This window comes from Cynocephalus volans, chromosome 1 (genome assembly GCF_027409185.1).
Source record: "Cynocephalus volans isolate mCynVol1 chromosome 1, mCynVol1.pri, whole genome shotgun sequence".
Classification (NCBI taxonomy): domain Eukaryota; kingdom Metazoa; phylum Chordata; class Mammalia; order Dermoptera; family Cynocephalidae; genus Cynocephalus; species Cynocephalus volans.
In genome coordinates this window covers 293676060-293696202 of record NC_084460.1, presented here as the reverse complement: position 1 = coordinate 293696202, position 20143 = coordinate 293676060, and the positions used below count along the sequence as shown (strand labels likewise).

General features: G+C 39.9%; 1 long non-coding RNA gene across 1 annotated transcript; it reads left to right on the top strand.

The window, feature by feature from the left end:
* Positions 1–10563: 10563 nt before the first annotated feature.
* Positions 10564–18972, top strand: LOC134390362 (uncharacterized). The gene is made up of 4 exons (XR_010024856.1): positions 10564–10745; positions 11318–11422; positions 18137–18297; positions 18770–18972. It is a non-coding gene; the product is annotated as an uncharacterized LOC134390362 (long non-coding RNA).
* The last annotated feature ends 1171 nt before the right edge of the window (positions 18973–20143 follow it).

The following is a 20143-nucleotide window of genomic DNA, read 5'->3' as shown; positions in this document are numbered from 1 at the left end:
GGAGGCGCTCCCTAGCATTTGAACTCCATTCCCATTGGGGGAATCCCTCACTGTGGACTTGTGTCTGGAGTGACACTAAGGCCCAAGACAGCAGGGACACTGTGTCCAGGGGCAGCAGTGCTGACAGCAGCATCCTGCCCATCCTCCCTTGGTTCTGCCCTTTTTCTCTGCCAGGTGTTCCACGCTTCCTATTGATATTCTGAGCTACCAAGAGCCTCTCAATAAATTCCTTTTCTGCCTAAGTTGGCTGGAGTCATTTGCAACCAAGAACCTTAACAGATCCATCTGTCCACTGGTTTCTCATTCTCTCTCTCTGTTTTTAAGTCAGGGAAAATGTTTTTACTTTAATTTTTATTAATATTATTTTTTTAGGCTGGCCTGTAATTGAACCCTAGACCTTGGTGTCATCGGCACCACACTCTAACCAACTGAGTTTACTGGCCAGCCCAGGAAAAAGGTTTTTAAGACGCAGGAAAAAATAAAAAAAATAAAAAAATAAGAGAGTCAGGAAAGATGAGGAAAGATTTAAGGAATTTGATCCTAGAAACATACCTGCATTTTTCTAAGTCTAAACTTCTTCAGCACAAGAAAAGAACTTCAGAGCGCTTCTACTGACAAAGCAGCAGAGCGTAGAGGTGGGGAGCAAGGACACTTCTCACTAATTATCCTTACGAGTCAGAATGGCCGTAGGCCAAAGTCAGACTGGCCTGAAAGATATTGACATTTCTAAAGATGGAATGGGCAATCTGCCTGCACACAAATGAGACACTCAGAGGCAAACACCGACAGTCAGCAGCATCCTTCCAAGCAGTGTCCAGGTTTCTATATCTACAAGCTTTAGTCTGAGGATGGTAATGACTCTCTAAGGTAAATGCCCCTTGTGTGGCCTCTCTAAGGAAATACCCTAAACTCACCCTCTTTCAAGCATCTGTAGAAAGCAGGGAAGGAAAATTGGGGGCCTGGGCAGGAACAGAGGCAAAGGCCCAGGTGGTGGAGAGTGAGGACTCAGAGAAGGATGCACTTGGCTGGATTAGTGTGCCCTGTCTCAGAAGAGGTGGCCATGGGCTGGAGTTAGACTGGAGGGCCTGGAAGCTGCAGCCATGTTCTCTGGAATACCTGAGAGTTTCTGGGATCTCTTTATCTACTATTCAAGCCCATCATCGGCTCTAAGCAATGCGCACATCATTCAGCTAACATCTATTGCGCATCAGTGATGTGCCAGGCACTGTACAAGGCTGGATGGGGGGTGTGGGAGGGCGCACAAACATACTGGCATATAAGTGCTCTGACAGCTAGACCTTGGGCACAGAAGTGAGGCACCTGCCCTGGCGGAGGGAAGGCTTCCAAGAGGAGCCAGTGCTGCTCAAGACTGAAAGTCCTGGGAGATGGGGGTCTGACTGGCCTCTGAGCTTTGGCCAGTGGAGGGTGTGGCATCTTTAATGACAGTCTCTCCAAAACTGAATCCAGGAGAGGAGGGAGACCCTAAAGGGAATGAGGACACTGGACAGGCAAAGAGAAAAGCAAAGCCAACTGTGGTCCATTTTGTTACTGCCATCCTCTGGACTTCCTTGGCTGCCCTTCCTGGAGCTTGGATTTGGAACCTTCCCTCCAAGTCTTTCTGCCTCTCTCACCTCCATTAGATATGCACAGGCAGGATTTCTTACGTTTCCATTTTAGGAAATTTGAAAAAAATGAAGAAAACTACAAAAACCGAAAATAATTACTTCTATTCTCAATAACCAAATTAACCACTGTAAACATTTTGGCAATTTGATTCCTATCATTTTTCAACATATCTCCCCCCTATTTAATGAGTAATAGATTGTCTCCAATCAATTGATTTACAAAACAACATTGCCTAAAAGCATCTGGTAGAAGGTTGTTGGTTGTAATGGATGGATGAAGCTGACAACACCCAAACTGTCTGATCAATTTCATCATCACTAAAAGTGGGACAACCAAATGTTAAGTGGTTAAGTGCCTCCTAGAGGGACTCAAGAGAAGTGCAGGGCACCAAGAACTCTTGCAAAAACACCGAACCTGAATCTGACACAATTCTCCAGATCTATCAGTTTACAAGAGCACTGAAAATGGAGTATGTTAAAGACACCACAAGGTGTCAGCCAAATCCACAATAAGGACAAATTCTATAGGACACATTACCTGGTTTCTTCAAGAAATAAATGGCATTATTATAGGTTTTAAAAGATATGAGACGGATCAACCGAATATGATACGTGGAAATTTTTAAATCCTAATTCAAACAACCCAACATAAGACTTCAGACAGAAAATTAAACAGACGATATTAGATGATATGAAGCCCTGCGTCTTCCAGACACACATAATGAAGTATTTGCAGGTAAAATATATGATGCCTGGGATCCATAGTAAAAATATTCAAGGCAAAAAAAGCAGGGGGGGGGGGGAGAAAAAAGCAGAGCAGTGTTATGGTTTGACTGACATGTTCCCCCAAAATTCCTGTGTTGGAACTTAAGACCTAATGTGATAGTATGAAGAGGTGGGGACTTTAGGTGATTAGGTCTTGAAGGTTCTGCCCTTATGAATCAATTAGTACTCGAAAAAAACGGCACTAGGGAACCAGCTAGGCCCTCTTCTGCCCTTCCATTTCTTCCATTCTTTGAAGACACAGCAATAAGGCACCACCTAGGAAGGGAGAGCAGCCCTCACAATAATCCAAACCTGCCATTACCTTGATCTTGGACTTCCAAGCCTCCAGAATTGTGAGAAATAAATTTCTGCTCTTTATAAATTACCCAGTCTTTTTTTTTTTCATTCCTTTTTATTGCTGAACAATATTCCTTTCTATGGATATGCCACATTGTATTTATCTATTGGTGGGCATTTCCACTTTTTGCAAGTTATGAAAAATGTTGCTTTGAACATTCATTTACAAGTTTTTGAATATATACGTAGGAGTGGAATTGCTGGGTCATATGATAGATAATTCTGTGGATAACCTTTGGCAGAACTGTCAGACAAATTATGTGATTTTTTTAATCCTGGTTTTCTCACTTAACATTAATCATGTGTTATTTTCATAAACTGATAAATGTTCCTTCAGCACGTGGCTTCTAATGTTTACGGAACTCCAAATCTTAGTTAAGCAATCCCTTCTCATTGGGCATTTAGGTTACTTCCAGTTTTCATTACTATAAACAGCATTTCAGTGAACATCTTTGGGCATCAATCTTTTAATGCATCTCTGGTTACTTCCGTAGAGCAGATTAACTGAACAACTGGATCAAAGGCCATAGGCAGTTTTACGGCTCTCAGTGCATAGGCATAAATTACTGTTTAAAAAGATTGTGCCAGGGCCGAGCCTGTGGCGCACTTGGTAGAGTGCTGCGCTGGCAGCGCGGTGACGCTCCCGCCGTTCGGATCCTATATAGGACTGACCAGTGCACTCATTGGCTGAGTGCCGGTCACGAAAAAACGACAAAAAAAAAAAAAAAAAAAAAAAAGATTGTGCCAGTTTGCAATCTTGCAAATAGAGTTTGGGAATGCCAGTTCACATCTTCTAATATTTTAATAGTGTCAAAGAAAAAGTTACAACAAATTTAAAGATCTCAATTGGCTTTATTGCAATTCTAGAATTGGGCAACACGTAATTCTGTAAAATAGAGTAAGGGTTCCCCAGATATTTTCTTACAGCAGCATGACCCAGATTAAGACAGGAAGGGAACAGATGAAAAAAAGAACGGCAAAAATATTGAAGTTTTGAACCTGAGTGATGGTTAAAAATGGATTCATTATATATTACCACTACTTAATGTATGTTTGGAAATGTCCATAATAAAATTCTTTCAACGTTTGCAATAAAGATTTACATATACATTTCTCCATCAGCCTGAGTGCTTCTCTAGGTTAGATACCTATAAGTAAAATTCATAAACTAAGGAATGGGAATTTTTTACTTTTTTTTTTTTTAAAAGATGACCAGTAAGGGGATCTTAACCCTTGACTTGGTGTTGTCAGCACCACGCTCTCCCAAGTGAGCCAACTGGCCATCCCTATATAGGGATCCGAACCTGTGGCCTTGGTGTTATCAGCACCACACTCTCCCAAGTGAGCCAGGGCCAGCCCTGGAATTTTTTTACCTTTATTGGAAACTGCCAAATTTCTCTCCATGTGTTTGTAACAATTCACCTTTTTACCAGTTTCCCTACAATCCCAAAACATTTGTTTGATGTTTTAATTTGTCAATCTTACGGATTAAAAGACGCAGTTTCTGTTTACTGTTTTAAATTGCATTTCCCTGATGGTTGTATAGTCAAGCATCTCTTCATATCTATTTGCTACTTAAATTTCTTTCGAAAATTGCTTCTTATATTCTTTGCCTGTTTTCCTGTGTCTCTTTCTTAATGACTTGTATTTTGTTCATCTTCTGATAACTAAACTTTTGTTTCCTTCTAATTTGTTCTTTTTATTTTAAATTTGTTTATAAAGATTCTTGCATCTTACATCTGGAAGTTTTAAACTGTAATGTGCTCAAATCTGCCATCATTTCATTTTCAGGAGAGAAAAAGTAGTATTTTTCCCTCAACTATCGCAATGGTCATGGCTGACATACTATAACAAAACATAGACTGAGAAAAGCACAACAAATTGATTTAACTGAAGTTTTACATGACCTGGGAGCCATCAGAAATGAAGACACAAAGACCCAGGGAAAACCATATTTTTATGCTAAATCTGATGAAAGAAGTGGGTAGTTGTGGAAAAACATGATTGGAAAATAAGGGTGTATGATCTAATGGCAAACTGCGGGGAACCCAGCAAGGTCTGTTTGTTCTGATTATTTCTTGTGTCTCTGTATGACATCCCCCCTCCTGTGGGGGAAGACCCCTCCCTGGAATGAGGTCTTATGACCTACTTTCAGACAAGGTAGGTCAGAGAATTCCTTTATGACCACGCTTCTGGAGAGAAAGGCAGAAAGTCAGAGACATTCTTGCTTCTGTGGTTTTCTCACTTGCCAAGGTGCCATATTTTGGGGTATCATGTTCTGAGCCCCAACACATCTATGGATTTTGATCCTTTTGCCATGCATATCCTAAGTTCTTGTTACTGATTTCAATAAGAATGCTTCTTAATTTTCACAAAGTCAGGTCAAAGTGTTTTGCGAGGTACCAAATCTAAAATATGTAGGTAAGTTCTTCTCATTCTCCTTCCTTCCCAGTTTGGATCTTTTTGATGACCCTTACTCAGGACCAACTTTCCTCATCCCCAACACACACACCTATCCCAAAGTGCCCTTTTTCAAATCCCAATGTGGGGATAATTCCTAGGATTTTCATCCTACCACTGGGCCTACCGGTGCTAATGGTCATGGATCCTTGGGCGAGCTCGTTAATGACGGTCTAACGCAAAGAAACTAGGCAACAGTATTAAAGTGACTGAGGATGCGAATCGATGGTCTTGGACAAGCTCCTTAACTTCTGAGTCTCAATTTCCTCATACGTGAAATGAAACTATTACTAAACATGCAAGTCGCGAGCTTGTTTTGAGAAGTCTACGATACAATACATGAAACCAGTACGATGCGTGGCACAAAACAGGCATTAATCTACTGTAGCTATAACCATTCCTACCACTACCTGCTTTGAGGACAGCTTCAGCTCCAAGCCGACAGCGAGCGGAGGTACCCGGGGCCCAGAGGCCGGCCCTCCAGTCCCACGACCCGGGTTCTACTCTGCTCCACCTCGCGTTGCTCGTGTGACCCTAAGACGGCCACCTCCATGCCTCCTTTTCGCCTGCAAATGGAGATGCACTAACACATTCCTCAACGAACGGCGGGGTGGCCTGAACTGGCCCTGCCACACGAGTCCTCAATGAATGACTATTTTTATCACCGCTGTTTACCGTCCTACGGCCCCACTGGCAGGGGAGCGCCGGGCCGTCTGAACGCCCGCCAAACCCCCGAGCTTTGCGGAACCTGCACCTTCTCCCTGGAGCAAACCGGAAGCAGCAGCCCCACGCCCCGCCCACCGACCGGCCCACACCAACATGTCCTTCCGGCGCGCACACATGCGCCCCCGCCGGAGGCCCCGCCCCCAGGCTCGCGTACCGTCCTCCCTTCCTGGGGTTGCGGCTCGGGATTGGCTCGCAGGCGCGAGCTCTGATTGGTCGAGGCGGAGTCACCGGGGGCGCCCCGGGCAGTCTTCCGCCAGGGCCTGGGGTCTTGGGCCGCGGCTGGAGGGGCGCGTTCTCGGTGTCTGCGCCTGCGCCCTGCCACGGGCTTTCCCGAGTCGTCCTGCCGGCGTCCTTCGCCTGTGGTGACCCGGAGGGGCCTTAGCCTAGCTCAGGGCGGGCGAGGCCTACACCAGCGCCTACACCTCCTTACAGGGGGAGAACCCGTTAGGGACAAGACTGCGGGGGTTGACTGGGGAAGCGGTGCTTAAAGATGCCGGCTTGAGACTCCCTATCTGTGTTCTAGAGGCCGCTGAGGGTGGAGTTGGAAGCTGCCCCAGCGTTCGCTGAGTTCTCGGCCTGCAGAGGCCAAGAAGTGTAGGTACTGTTTTTGTCCCCGTGTGGAGGCTTTATTTGGGCCCTGTGTGCTTTCATTTGAGTAGACTGTAGTGGAATTCGTCTTTTTAAAAAATCAGTTATTTGAAAACGTGGTGAAGGAAATAGAATGAGAAGAGAGGAATTCCGGAAAGTTTGTCTGTTTTATCTTGAAGAGTTTCCATGTCTAGATGGTGGCAAAAGAGAAGGCGTAGGAGACTTGACCTATAACATACACTAAAAATTGCCTTGTTTTTCTGTTTATTTTTATATATGCTAATGTGAACAAAAGATTCCGTGTGAAAATAAAAATTTAGGATGAGGCCTAACACGAGTGTATTGCAGAGGCAAACTTACTGTTGCAAATTCTAGAGGCAAAATGTGCAGGGCCCTGTGATGTGCCTAATCTTGTCCATTTTAAGCCGGAAAAAAATCAATGTGTACCGAAGAAAATGAGTCTTTCCCCAAGGCAGACAGAATATGAGATGTGTTGTCAGAAGGTAAGGACAGTGGCAGTAGAGATGAGGTAATTATAGGTACAGTGTTGAGCAAAATAACTTTTATTAACGTCAACAATCAAAATCCAGTACTGGCCAGCTGCCAAAAAAACCTAAAAAAAAAAAAAAGAAAGAAAAGAAATCCAGAGTAACGCGGTTAAACTGCATTGTTTAGTCTCAAAAAATGTGAGTACTTTCCAACTAGTTTTACAGGTCAACCCTAAACTGGATACCAAAATCTGACAAGATCATTTTGAGTAAAGGAAATCACAGACCACTCTCTCGTGAGTGTAGGTACAAAAATCCCAAAATATTAGCAAAATGCCTATCAGTTTTGTATAATACATCATGACTCATCATGACCAAGTTTGGTTTATTTTGGGAGTGCAAAGGTGTTTTAATGTTTGAAAGTGACATTGGAGCTGGCCTGTTAGTTCAGTTGGTTAGAATGTGGTGTTATAATACCAAGGTTAAGGGTACAGATCCCTGTACTGGCCAGCCACCGGCCCCCCCACCCCAAAAAAGTGATATTGGTTGTCTGGAAATACTGGTCTGAAAGAAAAATCTCTTGATTCTTAAAATTGATTTATTAAAATCCATTAGTTTGTGTACCTGCCAAACATGTTTGCGTATTTATTCTTTCTACAAATATTTAAGACCCTACCACGTTCTACTTCCAGAGCTGGGAGCCTCTGCATTGGTATTTGAATATAGGTAGGTTAAGTCAAGCCCTGAAAGAATTGAGGTGGACGAGTGGTTACACAGCTGTTGAACAGTAAATACTTCATATGCTTTGTCTCGTTTCATCCTCACAGTGACCATCATTAGCATCACAGACATCGTTAGCTCCATTTTATAGACGGGAAAGCACATTTAGTTATTAACTAACTTGCTCATGGTTTCACAACTGATAAGTGACAGAGCCAGTATTGTACATAGGTCTGCTGAATCCAAAGTCCCTAGACATTCCCTATTCGTTTCTTGGTCTTTCCCCAAGCAATTCATTGAGAGACTTTCTTCAACCCTGCTCAGTTTAGTAGTTGTTCTAATTAATCAAAAGTAAAAGTGGGTTTTCAGGTGCTCTTATCACACACACACAGAAAGGGTAACTATGTGAGATTAATGTGTTAGTTTACTTCATTATAATAACCATTATACTATGTATATCAAAACGTTGTACACCGTAAATATATACAATTCTTAAGAAAGTAAAAGTGGGGAATTATAAAAATTATCCATACATATTTTTAAATTATAATTTAAGACATTTTAAATATATACTCATTTACCAGCCTTTGGGTGTGGGATCAATGCCTTGTCTTTGACTTTGGTTCACTGTTGTCGTAGCTTATCTTCCCTGCATAAAGTACATCCATAATGCATCTTCTGCAATTTAAGGTTTGTTTCCTTAAAGGGAAACAAAAATCAAGTACATTTTATATTGATAAATTAAAAAAAATTTTTTTACGTTAAAAAAATAAGATAAAGTTTTTTTTAAAGCAAGCAAAACTTTCAACATTCTAGTAAAGCAATTTGAATACAGACTCCTACCTTTTACAATTATTCCCATTCTTTTATGGTTGCTCACCCACACCTAATTTGAGTACAGCTTTTTAAGCTTTATCAATATTTCAAAAGCATTCAACTTTGTTTTCGTAGACTTAATAACTTTTTGCATTAATTTTATTGGTTTATATGATGTTTAATTATGTAATTGAAACTGCAAATACAGTGGTCATATTTGCGAACAACACAGCTGGTATAGTTTGGCTCCCAGGAACAGAAATGCTCAGGTGTATTAGGAGTGTCACAGAGTAGCCCACTAGCCACTCATGCTTGGCATTTCATTAGCATCAATTTACTAAGTCCTTTTTGGAATTTAGACTGTCATTTAATCCAGCCAGTTGGTTAAGTTGACATAGTTAAGAAAGCATTTATTGTACTATGATGTCCATAATACACTGCATTAGTTTTGTATACCAATTAGAGCCAAAAGATTATTGGTGAATACAACTCTTGTTTTGAAATCCAAAGTGTGTTAGCCTGGAGGAAAACGAGAGTATCACAGTATATATATTTCCTTAAGCTGATATACCTGTGATTTGGTTCTAGGCTGTTCACACTGTTAATTCTTGGTCATTCCTCTTTAAAATGTGGTACCTAAAACAGTTTACTGTGATTGGTACAGCATACAATAGTAGTGCTACCGCAGTTAGATTAACTTTTAGGGTAACCATATCCTAATGTTGGCTCATTGAAATTATTATTATTTTTTGGTGGCTGGCTGATAGTCATTGAAATTATTTAATTCAAACCCCTGTCTTTTCCACATGCCTTTCCTGATCCCACATCATTCCCATGCCAGATGAACTGGTCCCTCATCTATTTACCTATAAATTTTGTTCATAACCAGTGATGCTAACCAGATTGTGTTATAGTTAGTTATGTGGGTTAAGTGCTGTCTATATACCAGGTGTATTAGTCCACTAGGGCTGTCGTAATAAAATACTACAAACTGGGTGGCTGGAGCAACTGAAATTTATTTTCTCACAATTACGGAGGCTAGAACTCCAAGATCAGGTTGTTGGCAGGTCTGGTTTCTTTTGAGACATCTCTCCTTGGTTTGCAGATGACTACCTTGGGTCTTCACATGGTTGTCTATGTCTTAACATCCTCTTTTTTTATAACGGCACCAGTCCTATTGGATTAGAGCCCACTCTAATGACCCCATTTAACTTAATTACCACTTTAAAGACCCTGTTTCCAAATACAGTCACATTGTGAGGCAGTGGGGAGTTAGGATTTCAATGTATGAATTTTGGGAGTACACAGTTCAGCCCATAACACCAGTACCTTCCCTCCAAATTGTCACTGATTGTAGTCAACACTGGCAATAGATAAAGACAGTTGCTCTATTTATTAGCCTGTATTTCTTCATTTTGTCCTTTTGTATACGATGTGACTTCATTCAATATTCTACTAAGATTTCCATTTTTAGTCATTTAGCTTTATGATCTCATGCTCCGGTATTAGCTAGGGGATGGGAGTTGATGGTGAAATGAAGAAGCATGAGGTCCAGCCATTGGGGTGTGGCTCTCCTTCCCACGTACGTTCCAGTTGCCTGTGTCGGGGCCCCTCCTTTCGCGTTTTACTAGTCTGCAAAGAATTGGGACTCTAAAGGTGTGTGGAGCCATCTAAACAGTAACTGAGTTGGTGTATTTTCCTAGGACAGTAGCTTGTGTACTTGTAGAAACGTAGATCTTACCATGTGGAGATTCTGGTTTGATAGCTCTAAGTCAAGTCCAAGATTTTCTTCTTTTATTTTCTTTTTTCTTTATGCAAGCATGCCAGGTGATTCTGGTGCTGGGAGCCCTTTACTACACATTGTAAAATTCATCCCAGAGAGGTGAAATAGATGTTGACATACATACCTGACCTGAATCTTGCACTTATTGACTGCAATTAATTGTAACCTCCTAGAAAGGTCTCTACCTTTTCACTGTTGGTATCTCTCCTCCAGATTGTCATCCCTCAGAAGAACGGCAGGGAGGGTGCTAGTGCTCCAGGAAGGAAGGTTGGGGGGAAAAGTCTCTGGCTCCCCTGTTTGCTGAGAAATTAATATTACCAAGCATGAAGAGAGCCCCATGGGCCAAGTGGGCAGAGGACAGGAGGAGTGCCAAGCTCAAGGACCGTGAGAACCGCGAGGAGGATGAAGATGAGAACAGTGAGTTGGACCAGGATGAGGAAGGCAAACAGTCCTCTTCCAGGTGGCTCCCAGCTAGTGGCTGTGAGATGCTGAGAGCCAGCCCTGCATGCCATTGTACGTTGCTTGTAGAGGGCTCTGTGCAAGTAGCATCCTTCTGAAAGCTGCCTTGGCAATCCCTGGCTGACTCTTAAAGGCTGAGCTTCGTTGATGGGAGTCTCAGTGGACATTTGACCTCTGCTGTCTTCATGACCCAAAGCAGAGGTTTTCGCTTTGAACATTAGATGTTGATTATTACTGTCTTTGTGCTTATGAGTTTGGTGGGTAGATTGTCCACAGACTTAATTCTCAGTGATTTTTTTGGGTCTTGACGGAGTCCTTGTAACATTTTAAATGATATTGCTTCCACAGTAGTAATTCTTACTAAAGTTAAAATGGCCGTGAATTTTTTTCTTAGACTTTTGTGTATAGCTAGACTTAGGAACAGTCTCTCTAAAAGAACAATTTCTCATTTTTAACAAGTCTGTGTGGCAGTAATTGGTTAGTTGGGTTCTCATTTAATTCTGAAAAAACAAAAGCTGTGTATTCTACAGGGTCCGAAAGGAGAAAAGCCCTTCCTGCGAGGGCTAAGGAAGATGACCAGGATGATGACGACAGCGGTGGTGACAGAGGCAGTGAGGAAGAGAATGAGGAGGAAGGTCAGATGACTCAATCAGCTCTGTTAAGTGCAGTTGGCATCAGGGAATGCTATTTATAAGGGAATCCCCTGGGCAGGGGTTGTTGCATTTCTTTTATGAATTTAATGAACTGTCTAGTTAATTTAAAAATGCTTTTAAAAGTACTCTGACTGTACCCAGCTCATCAGTCTTGTGAAGAATAGGCATAGCTTAGGTATGATGTTTGTGAACAGTGCAGAATATTCTAGTTTACTCAGTGGCACAGGCAGATCATTAAAAATGAAGTGTTCTGGGGCCGGCCCGTGGCTCACTCGGTAGAGTGCGGTGCTGATAACACCAAGGCCCCGGGTTCGGATCCCATATATGGATGGCCGGTTCGCTCATTGGCTGAGCATGGTTCTGACACCAAGTCAAGGGTTAAGATCCCCTTACCGGTCATCTTTTAAAAAAAAAAAAAAAAAAAAAAAAAAAATGAGGTGTTCTGGCTTTTGTCCAGAGAGCTTATCAGAAAAACACCTGATAAATGGAAGAAGGAAATGGCCAAACAGAAAGCTTCCCCTAGAACCAAAAAACAGAAATTAGAAGGTAACAACTTTGCCATGTTTTATTTTTTTATATTTTATTTTTTTGGTGGCTGGTGGGTAGGGGGATCTGAACCCTTGACCTTGATGTTTTAACATTCCGCTCTAACCAGCTGAGCTAACCAGCCATCCTTTTGCTGTATTTTAAAGCACAGGAGGAGCCCCAGTAGCCTAATGGATAAGGCATTGGCCTCCTACCTAAAGCACAGGAGACACATGGGAAATGTCTTGTTGGCAAAAACTAAGTTCAGTCCAAACGAGGAACAACAACGGGTTGTTATTGAAGCCTGGCATAACGATGTGCCACGGTGTCTTTAATAGGTTTTCTTTCAGTGTCACTCTTACTGAAGTGTTTATTTGAGGGTTTTTTGTTGTTGTGTTTTTTATCCTTTTTGTATGGCAGCTGAACCACCTGTAGCTTTCAAATTGTTTTTGGAAACCAGAATTTCAGCAAGACCGCTGAAACTAAAAACTGGCCTCCGTTTAATTTTTTGCTGAAAATGATCTCACAGTTGTTGGTGTCAGAGTTGGCTTGTCCGGGTAAATACGAATAAATTGAGAGTATTGAGAGTTTATCAGTCCTGCACTTAGTATTCCCGGAGGATTTAGGAATTCCAGGAACTTTATGATACTTCATTATGGGTTAGTAGACTTCTGTTTTGTCAGATCCTCCTGTTACCAGCTCTTTACCCTCTGGTGGGATTTTATGTAGGTCTCTTACAGTTAGGGTTATAAAACCCTTCAATGGCTCATGTTTAGTAAATCCGTTATATTGAATTTTGCTACCCCATTTTCCCAACCAAAATATTAAAATAACCCTAAGATTTTCCAAGTCTTTGAAACACATTTTCATAATTTTCTAGCTTTGAGCAGTGTTATTTACCTAGAAATTAAACTAAGTCATGAGTTTAATCATAAAACTCATCCCTAGCCTTGGTGACAAGTACAGGTTCTGTATTCTGCTTTTTTGCCGAGTTGAATTTCATTCTTTTTCATTTCTTCCTCATCAGAAGCATATGTCTTGGGTGTGAATATGTCTATTTTAAAGTGTTCAGAATGTCTTAGGTAAAAATGAAAATAATAATAGTAAACAGTTGTTGAGCACTCACTGTTCCAGGCATTGTTCCTAGTTCTTTATATTAACTCATTGAATGTGTAGATCATTATCTCCATTTTACAAAGTAGGAAATCAAGGCACAGAGAAGTGCAGCAGTATGCCCAGTGTCACACAGCTAGAAAGTGGTAGAGCCAGGACGTGAGCCCCACACTCTGGCCTTAGATCCTGTGCTGAAGTCACTAATTGTGCTGCATGCCATAACTTCTCACATTGCTCTTCTTACAGTTTTTATTATTATATTTTGAAATATTATTGCATTTGCAGTGAATAAGGAATGCATTAAAAAATTCTTACTGTCATAGCCCTTAGGTTTGCTGTTAGAAATAATTTTTTGTTCCAGTTCACAAATGCGGATGGCTGTTTCTTAAAACAAAAATTAAAACCTTGTAATTTCAAGCTACATTTTCTATAGCTTTTGGTTAAATTTTGTCAGTTCTTTAGCAGAAAACTTATTAAAGACGTCAAATAGGTGAACTTTGCACTGACTCTCTGTTCTTGCTGTAGAACAGCAAGGGTTTCTTGACTTCAATACTATTGACATTTTGGTCCAGGTAAGTCTTTGTTGTAAGGGGCTGTCCAGTTCATAGTGGGATGTCTAGCAGCATCCCTGGGTTCTACCCACTATATACTCAATGTACTTCTCCAGGTGTAGCAGCCAAAAATGTCTCTAGACATTGTTAAACTTGCCCCCAGTTGAGAACCACTGCTCTTCAGCTATATCATACTACTGACTGCCAGCTTGTGGAGCCTTGGTTTTAAATTGTAAATTTGGCAGCTGCTTTTGACTTAGTGCTAATTTCCACTCTCACATCTAGTGTAATTAGCCAACTGGAAGGCATATTCTCTTGATCTTTGTGTGCTTTTTTTTTCTTCTACATTTCTGTAGGAGATTATGTGAATTTTAAATCTGATGACCAGGAAAATCCCTGGAATTTTTAGTGATACAGGAGTCCTTGGGTATGAAATTAAATTTAAAAAAACAAAGGGATAGGAAGCAAAGAAAGGTATACACACAGGGTAATTTGTTCATAGGTATCGATGTTTCTGGAAGACTGGGTCAGGCAGGAGTATCACATTCCTTCTAACTTGGCACCAGTAGTCCTTGGTTTCCAGCAGGCCGCCTCCTTCACAGCACCTTGCTTGTCCTCACTGCCGTGCTTCAGCTGCGGGCTCACCTTTCCCTGTCATAACGTTCTTCCTAGGGCCCAGTGCTTGGCTACTTGAAACCCCTCCATCGGGTCTTGGCTTAAATGTCCCTTCCTGGCATAAGAAAAGTCTTTGCTTATCCCCCGACTTGGTTGTCTTCTAGACTAGACTTTATCATTTCTCCTTTAACCTTTCCTTCCCTGCACTTACCACAATTTACATTTATGTATCTATTTGTTTACCAGCCTTTCCCTAACAAGACCACATTCCCGAGAGCAGAAACCAAATTTATATTTTCATGGCTAGCCTGTAGTATAGGCCCTAGCCCAGAGTATGTATTCAAATATTTGTTAAATGAATGAATATGTATTGTTTCCACCCTGCAATTCTTTGGGGAGTAGTTTTTTCTATCTTAGAGGACTTTTGATGCTTATTAGATCTAAACTTAGACAAAAAATATTCTTTTCTGTTTACATAGATCAAATGCCAAAACACTTTTGATCAAGAACCTGCCTGATAAAGTCATTCAGCATGAATTAACAGAAGTGTTTGAGGATGCTTTTCAAATCAGATTAGTGAGCAAGGATGAGATGAGTAAAGGTGTGTTTTATACCTTGTACTGAGATCAACATATGTCTACCGGATTCAAACATAATGGAATTTCATTACACTCTCCCAAATAATTTATGCCCGATTTTAGAGAAGGAAAGAGTAGTTACCCAGCATTTCTACCAGTAGGCATAAAAAGCTGAAAGTGGCATCATAATAAAGGGATAGCCAAAAGCTTCTAGAAAACTAGTGGTGTTGCAGAGAAATGAAGACTTATTCTGCTATCAAATGCAAGATTGAAGATTGGGAGAATTTAGTCATAAATTATCTTTATTCCTCTCTCTTCAGGGCCGACATTAGTAAAATAAAATACTTGATGACTTGCTTGGACCAGTATCAAAACAGAACACTGAGTTGGATTGTTAGGATTATGTTGTAACCAATTAGTGAAACACCGTCTTTGGGTATTGAAGCTTTGGTAGAGTAAAGAGGTGAATCTGGTGAATATTAGAGAGGATGGGGTAGAGTATATTTTGAGAGGATTCTCATTGAGGTGAAAATTGAATATTGTGATACATTTGAGTTAAATTTATTAGTTGAGGTGAACTCTAAAATAACGCATATCAGTATTCTGACGAACATAATTCTGCTAGAATCCTGCAGAATTAAAAAGCGTAAGGTAGAACTACATGTATTTATCTGGAAAGCTGTGATAAATATAGGAAAACAAGTCTGAAAGGATAAATTCCAAATCGTTAGCAGTGCTTACTTTGAGGAGATTTGAGGGCATCTGCCATGTTCACAGTCTCTGGAAAACAACCAAACAGAAATTCCTGCAAAAAGCCATATAACTTCTCTAATACTTAAATCTGTAGAATCATTCCTTTACATGAAGAATTACTTCAAAGAGGAGAAAAGAGAAACCAGGGAATTCCTGGCTGTGGGAAATAAAGCATAGTACCTATGTCAGAATGGAGTGTGGTGCATTATCTTCACGAATCTCCTTACTCAACAGATCCTGACTCCCTACCTTTCACCAAAGTAAATAACAGCTTCATGAGAGATTTCATGTAAAATACAAAACTATGAAGTACTAGAAGAAGACATGGAAAACGTTTTTGTTTTGTTTGTTTTTAATAATCTGCAAGAGGTAGAGGCCTTTCTAAGTATGACACAGACTCTGGTAGTCCTAACAGAAGATAGATAAATTTGACTACATAAATATATTTTTAGATGGGGAAAAAAATCCCCATAAGTACAGTCAAAGACAAGTGACCAAACAGGAAAAAATATTTGTAATTCATATCGAGACTGAGGACTAATTTTACTGCTATGTAAAGTGCACCTCACAATCAGTAAGAAAAAGACCAATCCAGTAGAAATACAGGCAGGGTAGAAGAGACAGTTCACGGAAAAAGGATTTTCTGTTAAGCATAGGAAAAGACGCTCATCCTCACTCAGAGTAAATTAATTGTAAATTAAAACTACATTGAGATACAACTTTTTACATATCAGGTGGTCATAGATCAAAAAGTTTGTTAGCACAGTAGAGAAGAGGGTGTGGAAAAGCTGGCGTGTTCATGCTTTGTGGGTGGAAGTGAAATTGTGAAATCTCTATGGAGATTTGGTACCCAGCCATATGTATCAAAGTTATAGTTGCAAGTACCATTTTATCCTGCAGTTCCACTTCTAAGAATTTATGCTACAGGTAGCCACAGACAAGTGTGAGACAATGTATTACAAAGTTGTTTGGTGCAAAATTAGAATTAACTTGAGCATTTATCAATAGGAAACTGGTTAAAATTTTCTGGCAGGTCTGTAATACGCTATGTAGCTGTAAAAAGAAATAAAACAGCATTTTGTATACTGATGGGAAATAAATCTCCAGTTATACATTATTAAATGAAAAAAGGCAAAGTATAAAACAGCATGTATAGTATTCTACTTTTTGCGTAAAAACATAGTGGAGGACACACCATACACAAAAATTAACTCAAAATGGATTGAAGACCTAAATGTAAGAGCTAAAACATAAAACACTTAGAAGAAAACACAGGAGTAAATCTTTGTGATCTTGGGGTAGGGTGTTGCACAAGCGATAAAAGAAAAGATGAATAAGTTGGGGCTGTATTAAAATTAAAAATGTTTGTGCTCTAAAGGACATATCAAAAAAGTCTAAAGAAAACCTACAGACAGGGAGAAGATACTGGCAAATCATATATCTGATAAGAGACTTATATCCAGAATATATGAAGAATTTGTAGTTACAGCTCACCAATAAAAAGACAACCCAGTTTAAAAATGGGCAAAGGATTTGAATGGATGTTTCTCAAAACAAGGTATATGAATGGCCAATAAGCACATGAAAAGATGCTATACATTAGCTGTTAGGGAAGTGAAAATCAAAACAATGTGATACATTTCACATCCATTAGAATGGCTATAAAAAAGAAGACAGACAGTAACAAGCATTGGCAAGGATGTGGAGAAATTGGAACCTCATACATTGCTGGTGGGAATGTAAAATAGTGTAGCCACTTTGGAAAACAGTTTAGCAGTTTCTCAAAATGTTGACTGTAGAGTTGGCATAAGTCCAGCAATACTACTCCAGATATCTACCCAAAAGACACAAAACATGTATCCACACATTTCTACAAATGTTCGTGTCAGCATTGTTCTTAATAGTCAAAAAGTGGAAACAACCCAAAATGTCTATCAATTGATGGATTAATAAACAAAATGTGGTGTGTCCATACATATATGAAATGTTTGGAATAAGCAAGTCTATAGAGACAGAAAGTAGAGTAGTGGTTTCCTGTGGCTGAGACTGGGAGTGGTTTGGGAAGAATGAAGAGTGACTGCTGATGGGTACTTTTGGGGACAATATAATGTTCTGAAATTATATTATACTGATGGTTGTACAATTCTGTAAGCATAGCAGAAACCATTGTAAACTTGCTTGTTTTTATTATTGTTTTTTTTTTTTTTTTGATTTTTTTTTTTTTTTGGCTGCTGGCTGGTACAAGCCTTGGTCTGTTGTAAACTTTAAATGGGTGAGTTTTATGAAATGTAAATTATGTCTCAATAAATCTTTTTCTAAAAATTGTGTGTATGTTTGTGTGAACATGTGCTTCTATATGTACAGAATGTTGCCTCTAACGTTAGGAGTTGGGTTGCTCGGGATATGGGTAGAAGGAATCCGTCACTATATACTTTTGTATCTTTTGGATTTCAAATCTTGTTATGTGTATTACTTATTCAGAAGACAAATAAATAAAAATACATGGCTCTAAATGCTAATTGTTCTTTCTTCTCTCCCCAACTTCATCCTCACAATTGCAGGATTGCGAATATTGAATTCAAGTCACAAGCTGATGCAGAGAGAACCTTGGAAGAGAAGCAGAGAACAACAGAGATTGATGGGTTTGCCATAGTTTTGGATCATATTAGAGAGAAAAGCCAAGGCTGAGAAAATAGAGATGGAAAAAGCAGCACCTGGAGAGGTAAGGGATGCCAGTGCTCTGTAGATTGAGATTTACCAGGGAGGGCCTGGTGTTAGAGTAGGGGCACTCAGCACTTTAAAATGCTCTTTCTGCTGTATCGAAGGTATAAGCCCATCCTCATAATTATATCAGGCTAATGAGTGTTGTCCTATTAATTGTAACTTCGATGTCTGCAAAAGAGATGGCACTTTGAGATACATCAGTTGGCTTTCTGTTTTTGGATAACCTCTAGGATTCTGTTTGAATAAGCTCTTATACCTGTGGTTTTAGAATTAGTTATTTAATTCTCTTCAGATATTAATTCTTTCAAGTAGTGTTTTTATCAGGCTTAAACCAATGATCCCAGACCAGTGTTGCTAATCTGCCTAATCTGGTGGGCAGACTTATTGACTTACGCAGTAAAAACAATTGAGTTTTTTATGACTATTTCAAAAAACATCAAGAAATTTCACATAAAAACCTGCTTTTCCAGCTTCTTTTGATACATCAGAAAATCTGATGATGCCAAGGCTACGTTCCTACATGTCGGCAGTCAGCTGGAGATGACGAGCAGCTGCTTCCTTTTTCGGATGGTATTTGATCATGTTTGCTAGCAACGCCCCCCTCCCCCAGTCCAAGAGTCTCCTCCATACTAAAGGCATGAACAGCACACTTACGCTTTTTTTTTTTTTTTTTTTAAAAAGATGACCGGTAAGGGGATCTTAACCCTTGAGTTGGTGTTGTCAGCACCACACTCACCCAGTGAGCCAACCGGCCATCCCTATATGGGATCCGATCCCGCAGCCTTGGTGTTATCAGCACCACACTCTCGCAAGTGAGCCACGGGCCGGCCCACACTTACACTTTTAAAAAGAGAGTTAATACCTTTTTCTTACAAAGTAGTACTTTTTTTCTTACAGTAAAGATGACATTTTAATACTTCTTAGGCATTTGTCTCTTAACAGTGGAAAAATGAAAGATGGAACAAAAAAGCCACACTTTTCAAGAAAAGTGGGAGAGAGCTTATATCTTTGTGGAGGTAAAGAATGTTTCTGCATGTTTAATATGCAAGCAAAGTCTGTCTCTGTTAAAAGAATATAACCTAAAACACCATTATGAAGCACACCATAGTAAAAACTATAGTGGGTATACAGAAAAGATGCGTGCTAAAAAAACTAAATGAACTGAAAAAAACACTGAAATTTCAATATGATTTGCTTTTGAATGTGAATAAAATAAATGGTGCTGCTATGAAATGTAGTTATGTATTAAGTAAGAAAATTGCCCAGGCATCAAACCTTTTACAGATGGGGAGTTTATAAAAGTTGAGTGTGGCAGAACTTATGTGCCCTGAACAGAGACAAGCATTTGCAAATATAAGACTAACCGGTAGTATTGTTGCTCAGCATGTTAACAATATTGCTGAGAATTTACAGGACAAGTTTCAAGAAAAAGCAAAATCATTTGTGGCTTTCTCTATTGCAGCTCACGAGAGCACTGATATAAATAATGCCCCCTTTACCCGTATTTATTCATGGTGTTGATGAAACTTTTGATGTGACCGAAGAGCTTTTGGACATAGTACCCATGACAGGCACAACATCAGGAAATGACTTATTTTATGTGTTGAGAAAAGTCTTAAAAAATTTAACATAGACTGATCAAAATTAGTAAGTGTTAGCACAGATGGAGATTCTGTGATGTTTGGTGTTAAAGAACTTGTTGCAAGACTTAAATCTAAGGTGAAAGGGTTTTGCAAAGACACAGAACTTAAGTTTGTGCATGGACTCATTCTCCAGGAATCACTTTGTGCTAAAAAGTTAAAAATGGATCATGTTATGGACATAGTCACTTACACCATAACCTG